Here is a 7,879-nt window from a genome sequence, read left to right on the forward strand (position 1 = left end):
GCAGTGGTGCCATCTAGGCTCACTGCAACCTCCGCCTCCTGGGCTCAAGTGATCCTCCCACCTCAGCCTCCCTAGTAGCTGGGACTACAAGTGTGGACTACAATGCCTGGCTAATTTTTTTTTTTTTTTTGAGACAGAGTTTCGCTCTTTTTGCCCAGGCTGGAGTGCAATGGCGCGATCTCGGCTCACCGCAACCTGTGCCTCCCGGGTTCAAGCGATTCTCCTGCCTCAGCCTCCCAAGTAGCTGGGATTACAGGCATGTGCCACCACCCCGGCTAATTTTGTATTTTTAGTAGAGACGGGGTTTCTCCATGTTGGTCAGGCTGGTCTTGAACTCCCGACCTCAGGTGATCCACCTGCCTTGGCCTCCCAAAGTGCTGGGATTACAAGCGTGAGCCACCGCGCCTGGCCTGTGTTTTTTTTTTATAGAGACCAGGTTTTGCCGTGTTGCCCAGGCTGGTCTCAAACTCCTTAGTTCAAGCGAATCCACTCACATCAGGCTCCCAAAGTGTTGGGATTACAGCCATGAGCCACTATGCCTGGCCTACCTTCACTTTTTCCTAGTTGTCTCTTCTGCTTCTATACCTGTGGAACACACAGACCGATCGTTGGGGAGGGTAATTGTTTTTAGTTGCAGAGGAAGCCAGAAACTTTTCTTTGATGGCTCAAAGAAGTGTCTCATCATCATAACACATAGTAAGCCTCAGTAAATACTTGATGAATACTTGAGCAACCTGGCTTCATTTTTTAATTATTTTTATTTGTTTGTTTATTTATTTTTAAATTTTTGGTAGAGATAAGGTCTCACTTTGTTGCCCAGGCTGGTCTTGAACTCCTGAGCTCAAGCGATCCTCCTGCCTTGGCCTCCCAAAGTGCTGGGATTACAGGCATGAGCCACCATGCCCAGCCATTGGCTTCATATTTTAAAGCATTTGATGTTGAGGATTTGTGTTACTGGTTGTCTGATGTTGCACATGACAGTTATTTTCTCTTCTCTTATCTATTAACAACATCTGGACCCTGATCTTAAGGAGATACTGTAGCTCAGCTGTTCTTGGCTGTACCTGATTAGCTCAGGTTGCTGTTGTAGAACACTAAAAGTTAGGTTCGTGTACCCGACGCACAGTAAGCCAAACACTGACATATTAATGCTTAGAAAGGTTTATTCAATTTGGCCAAAGTATGAGGGCGGGAGAAGCAGATTCTCAAATATGACCTTCCTTTGCACGTAATTGGGGGCTTTCCTTGATGATCAAAGCTGCTCGTGTCCCTCGGCCAGTCAGACTTCTGGATGCCATCAAGAAGGTCAGTGTGACCTAAGGATCATTGTTCTTTAAAAGAAAAACAAGTATATTAATTGTGCAAGCAGCACCTGGGGGTTAGGATTCGGAGTTAATCACTTGTTAGTGACTACTCTCTACCAAAATGACTACGTGCAAGCAATCCTGCCTGCAGGAAGTTAAGGACAGAGAAAGAAAAATAAGTAAAATAAACATCTGATGATTTTTATAGTATAGACTGGGTTACAGTATCCCCACTGACAGTGTTCCATTCCTCAATCTTGAGTTGGGGTGTTGACTCAGTCTAATTACTTCCTGCTGACAAGGGGCATTCCTAGGGGGCTGAGGAATGGAACTTATTTACCTGCAGTTGAAAAATATTCACATGTCCTGGGACTTAGGCAAGTTTGTTGTAACATTGTTGAACAGAGTGTCAGGAGCTTCAGAAGGGGAATCCTGCAATCCCACATACATAGTGCAGCAGCAATATAATCCACAACCAAGGAGTGTTCCTGTTCCTATAGTCATAGCCAGAATTACCAGTAATTTTTTCCACCAAGAGGGTACTGACCGGAAGTATGAAGATAATCATTGGCTTAGTGACATCATGAGGTTGGACATAGCATCAGTTTGTACATATCTTGAAGGGCCATGGTGATGTTTCCTGAATTGTCTGGAATGTACGCATAGCATTCAGTTTTCATTATGGCACAAGTTCTCCTTGTGCAGCCGTGAAGACATTGAGGGCCATGTGGTTCTACAAAACTGCTTTTCTCATCATAGTCATCTGAGAGGTGACTAAAGAGATGCCTTTGAATGTATCCTTCAGCACATGCTGGGTATAATTTGTTAGGATCTCAACATGTCAGATAACATTTTCTAAACTAACTTGGGGAACAGAAATGGAGAGGAGATGGTCATACGAGTGGAAAACCGACTTGGTCCATTGGTGCAACACATTTGGGAAATTTCCAGGTTGTCCATTGGTTTTTGCCAAATGACCCTGGACCTGTGGGAATCCCAGAGCGTATTGTCCTATCCAGCCAATGGGTAATCAGGGCCAAAGGTTAGTCCCACATAGCCATTGCATTCCATATGAAGCTAGCCATTTGAATTCCTGGTCTGTGTCCAGTTGGTAGCAAACCAGTCAGTTTGTTGCAGCCCTGAGGCATGTTCACATTGGTGGGGGGAGCATCCAACCCATATTCTTAGTGATATTTGGCCAGTTATCATAAGAATGCTGGGGTTTTTTTTGTTCCCAATGTAAAGGGGCAATTTGATTTATGTGGCCGGTGGCAGGGTAAGGGTAAGGGAGCACAATCATTCAAAGATAATCATCCCAAGCTTGATAAAAACCTTCCTCAGTACAGCGGCTGTTAATAGCCAAAATTTGGGGGGCTACCAAGGGAAATTCCTTCAGGAGAGGAGGAGTGTATTCAAAAGTTTGTTGAACAGTCTGACTTATAGTAAAAGATTTTCTGTGACCTGGGTTGTGAAGGGTTATATTAATGCCAGGCCATAGCCTTACATTTCTCCTGTTAGCACACCAGAGACCTGATTTTCTTTGGAATAGTTTTTCATAAAAGTTTGTTACTGTACCCAGTTGTTTCCTTGTAAGAGCAAGACCCACCAAGGTAATACCAAAGTGCTAGAGATAGGTAACAGCCCTCCAACCCTACGAGCTTCTGTAGGCTATCTGCATCATGTGCCCATTGTAAGAAAAGATTGGTTTCAGCGGACACCGTTAAGCCATAAAGTACTGTGGTGCTTAGCAAGAAGGCTTTACTTCTCTGTGGATGTTTTGTTGAAAAGCAGCTTCAGGTTTTTAGTTGGTTCACATGTCCATTCAGGTCTATTAACCTGGTAGGTCGTGCTGGCGGGGGAGGCAATTTTTATCCAGGTATAATGTACCCACGGTTTAACTCCTGCCCAGTTGATGAATGTGTGGTCAGAAGGACCTCACAGGGTCTTACCCTTTGAGGGGCTAGTTGGTGATCCAGTCCATTCTCCCTCCAGGTTTTAAGTAGGACTTGGTCTGTAGCCTAGAAGGGGTGAAGTAGCATGTCCGTGGGGAAGAAGCAAACTCATGAAGAGAAGTCGATATTTCATTTAGTAATTTTAAATAATATCTAATAGCTCCTTCCCTTTCTAAGAATTTATAGCCTGATCTTAGCCCCAAGGTGGCTAGGAAAGGTCTCTCATACATAATTTCTAAAGGGCTCAACTAGAGCCTGTTTCAGGGAATGACCCAAATCCTCAGCAGGAGATAAGGTAGTACTTTGTCCCAAGTTAGATTAGTTTCCTGGCACACTTGAGCAGCAGTTGTTCCTTTTTGTTTTTTGAGACAGAGTCTCACTGTGTTACCCAGGCTGGAGTGGAGTGGCACGATAGCAGCTCACTGCAACCTCTACCTCCCGGGTTCAAGCAATTCATGTGCCTCAGCCTCCCAAGCAGCTGGGACTAGGGCATGTGCCTCCAAGTCCGGCTAATTTTTTGTATTTTTAGTAGAGATGGGGTTTGCCATGTTGGCCAGGCTGGTCTCGAACTCCTGGGCTCAAATAATCCGCCTGCCTCGGCCTCCCAAAGTGCTGGGATTATAGGCATAAGCCACCACACCTGGCCTAGTTGTTCTTTAAATAGTTTGAATCCGTTTTTTCAGTCTTTCCGGTGGGCTGTGGCTGTGCTGCATGAAGTTTTCATTCCGTGTCTAGGACTTGAGACACTTCCTGTACTACCTGAGAGATGAACACCACACCACTGTCACTCTGAATCGTCAAAGGGAGTTCATACTGGGGAGTTATCCCTTTAGTATAGTGTGGGCCACTTCAGCTCCCTTTCTGTTCAGATAGGGTATGCCTCTACCCATCCTGTAAATGTGTCTACAAAAAACAAAACGATGTTTTTTGTACAAAAAGATGTCCTGTAGCATCCAGGCACCCGTGACATTGTGATGAAATTAACTTGCCAGTCCTTGCATGGAGAGTTTCCTCGATATTGTACCCCCAAACAGGGGTGGGGTCCAGTTTTAGGGCAGTTTGGGCACAAAGCATGCATTGATGGATCACATTTTGAATGATTCGTTGCATGTCAGGGCCAGTCAAGAACTCACATGCCATTGAAGGGTTGCATCTCTTCTGTAATGGGTGCTTTGATGAAACGGGCTCACTGTGTCTTTAAGGAGGGCACTGGGAACCAATATGATACCTTCCGGATTACATTTCCAGCCTGGATGGGCCAGGGCTGGGATGTGAATCCCCATTCCTTGGCTCACTTTAAATCTCCTTTGGTATAGCAAGGTTGGAACTTGGTCAGATCCATGTGAGGTATTAATGGGACTAAGAAAGCCTCAAAGTCCAATGTTTTTGTGGCTTGCTTGGCTGCCAGGTCGGCAAGTTGATTTCCTTTGGCTATTCGGGAGTCTCCTTTTTGCTGGCTGGGACTGTGGATGATAGCCACTATTAGAGGGGGCAATTACAGATTTTTTTTTTTTTTTTTGAGATGGAGTCTCGCTCTGTTGCTCAGGCTAGAGTGCAGTGGCACAATCTCGGCTCACTGAAACCTCTGCCTCCTGGGTTCAAGTGATTCTCCTGCCTCAGCCTCCTGAGTAGTTGGGACTATAGGCACGTGCCACCATGCCTGGCTAATTTTTGTATTTTTTGGTAGAGACGAGGTTTCACCATGTTGGCCAGGCTGGTCTCGAACTCCTGACCTCAGGTGATTCACCCGCCTCAGCCTCCCAAAGTGCTGGGATTATAGGCGTGAGCCACCATGTCCGGCCTTTTACAGATTCTAATAAGGCCAAAATATCAGAAGAATGTTTGATTTCTTTATTTTTGCTAGTCAAAAGACCTCTACATAGCTCCGTGGGCATGTGCCACCAAGAAAACATATTGGGAGTCTATATAAATATTCATAATTTTTTTCTTACCCCATTGGAGGGCATGCATAAGGGCACCTTGGCCCACTGAGCTGAGGTGCCTAGCAATAAGGCTTTGGCTTCCTTAATTCCTTTTAAGGTAATGACCTCAAATTCAACATGATGATGTCCATGGTCTATGAAGCTGTTTGCGTCTGTGAACAGTCCTAGTTTGGAGGGCAGCAGGGGCTGATCTGCCAGGTCTGGTTGCCTTGGAAAGACCTGTTCATTAATTGGAAGACAATTATGTATGGGCCCTGGCTCCTTCTCTGGAGGTATTAAGGTAGCAAGGTTAAGAACTGAGAACACCTTTAACTTCACCTCTGGATTGTCAAGGAGGATGGATGGCTTGGTATTTTCGCAACCTCTCAGAGGTCAGCCAATACCCACCTTTTTGCTGTAAGAGAGGGGAAATGTGATGCAGTGTGTGGACAGTGATGAGCTGAGCTAGAGTTAGCTTTTCAGCCTCCTAGAAGAGGTTGCAAGTTGCAGCCACTGCTCGGAGGCAGGGGGACCAACCCTCGCCACCAGGTCAAACTGTTTAGAGAAATAGGCAGTCAGTCTTCAATCAGTTCCCAAGCTTTGAGTTAGGACTCCCGAGCCCATGGCTTGTTTTTTGTGCACAAATAAATTAAAGGGCTTTCTTAAATCTGGAAGGCCCAGCACAGAGGCAGTCTTTAACTTTTCTTTGACTTTATTTATTTTGACATGGAGTTTCATTTTTATCACTCAGGCTGGAGTGCAGTGGCGCGATCTCAGCTCACTGCAACCTCCGCCTCCTGGATTCTCTAGCCTTAACCTCCTGAGTAGCTGGGATTACAGGCACCCACCACCAGGCCTGGATACTTTTTGTATTTTTTAGTAGAGACGGGGTTTAGCCATGTAGGCCAGACTGGTCTCGAACTCCTGACCTCAAGTGATCTGACTGCCTCAGCCTCCCAAAGTGCTGGGATTACAGGCATGAGCCACTGTGCTCAACCTCTTTGACTTTTAATTTTGGCATTCTGAAGCCCAGATCAGGGGCTCAGATTTTTTTCCTTTTTGGGCCTCATAAAGGGGTTTTACCATAAGTCCAAAATTCAGAATCCAAATTCAACAGAATCCCATCATTCCTAGAAACAGTTGCAGTTGTTTACAGGAGATGGGGACAGTTACCAAGGCGATGGCCTCTAGGTGGCCTGGGGGAAGGTTTCGGTGCCCCTTATTCAGTTCAGACCCTAAGTATTTTACTATCTTTTGGCAGATCTGGGCTTTCTTTTTGGAAACCCAATAGCCTGTTTCCACTAGGAAATTCAGTATTTGAATGGTATTTTCAAGGAAAGCTCTGAAGGTCTTGCAACAAAGACTTCATCCACATATTGTAAAAGCATTCCTTCTGTCAGCCAGAGGTCTCTTAAGTTCCATGCCAAAAGTTTCCCAAAGATTGTGGGGGAATTTTTAAATCCTTGAAATAACACTAACAGTACTGCTGATTGACCTGTGTCCCAGCCTCAGCGATTCAAATGCAAAGATCTCTTGTGACTCCTTGTCTAAGGCAAAAGAAGGCATCTTTACAATCCAAATCTGTAAACCAACCTAGTTCTCCTGATAAAGTGATCAGCAAGCTATAGGGGTTAGGTACCATAGGGTATATGTCCTAGACTTTCATTACTGGCCCTAAGTCTTGTACAAACCGTAGCTGTCTTAATGGGACTTGTATGATGGTAAAACAGGAATGTTAAAAGGAGAATTACAGGACCAAATCAGTCCTTGTGCCAAAAAAGGCTTCCAAGAGTGGTTGAATACCCTTTCATGCCACTTCCTTTAATGGATATTCTCTCTCTCTTTTAATTTTTATGGATTTGGCTGTGATCACTCTCCCTGGCTTCCCTTGGGCCCAAACATCTCTCCTTACCTGCATGAGAATTTCTTCGGGAATGTCCTGAACCTCTTCATTTTCTGGTTGGAGCAGGAGTGTTTGAAACCTGCAAACTTGTTGAGAAGGAATCATTGTATCTAGGCATCTAGGGGGAAAGACAAGTTGAGCATACAATTTGGCAAGCAAATCCTAGCCCAGGAGGGGCACTGGGTATTAAGCATGTGCAAGAAACTGTGCCCTACGCTGGTCTCTCCTAAATGGTAACCTAAGGATTGTAGAAAGGGGTAATGGTGTCTCCCAATATCCCTGTAACAGTAATGGTTTTTCCCAAAGTCGGAGAGAGACAATTGTTAATTACTTAATACGTGGCACTCTGTCAACTAAAAAGTCAATCATTCTGTTCCCCACTGTCAGTTGTGTCTAGGAATCCTGTGGGGATATTGCTCCAAGTCTGAGGGAGTCCCTGGGACACATCAGTCTTCATCTAAATACTATTCTGTCTCCTCATCTGATTTTGAGGGAGACTGCACTTGCTAGCTGCTGTGGTCAATTTGGGACAGCCCTTTTTCCAGTGTCCCTCCTTCTTACAGTAGGCACATTGTTTTTTTCTGAAGGGGGCGTGAACCCCTCTTTGATTTCTTCCTTTTCCCCTAGGTTGATAGTCAAGCACAGCTGCCAGTGAGTTACTTGTTGCTTCAGTTTGCACTTTTCCTGAGCCTCATCCTAAGCATAGTATACTTTAAAAGCTAACTCCACTAAATGTGAGATTGGCAACCTAAAGATCCCATTTACCTTTTGCAGTTTTCTTTGAATATCAGGGCACTG

Source organism: Macaca thibetana, chromosome 13 (genome assembly GCF_024542745.1).
Source record: "Macaca thibetana thibetana isolate TM-01 chromosome 13, ASM2454274v1, whole genome shotgun sequence".
Taxonomy (NCBI): domain Eukaryota; kingdom Metazoa; phylum Chordata; class Mammalia; order Primates; family Cercopithecidae; genus Macaca; species Macaca thibetana.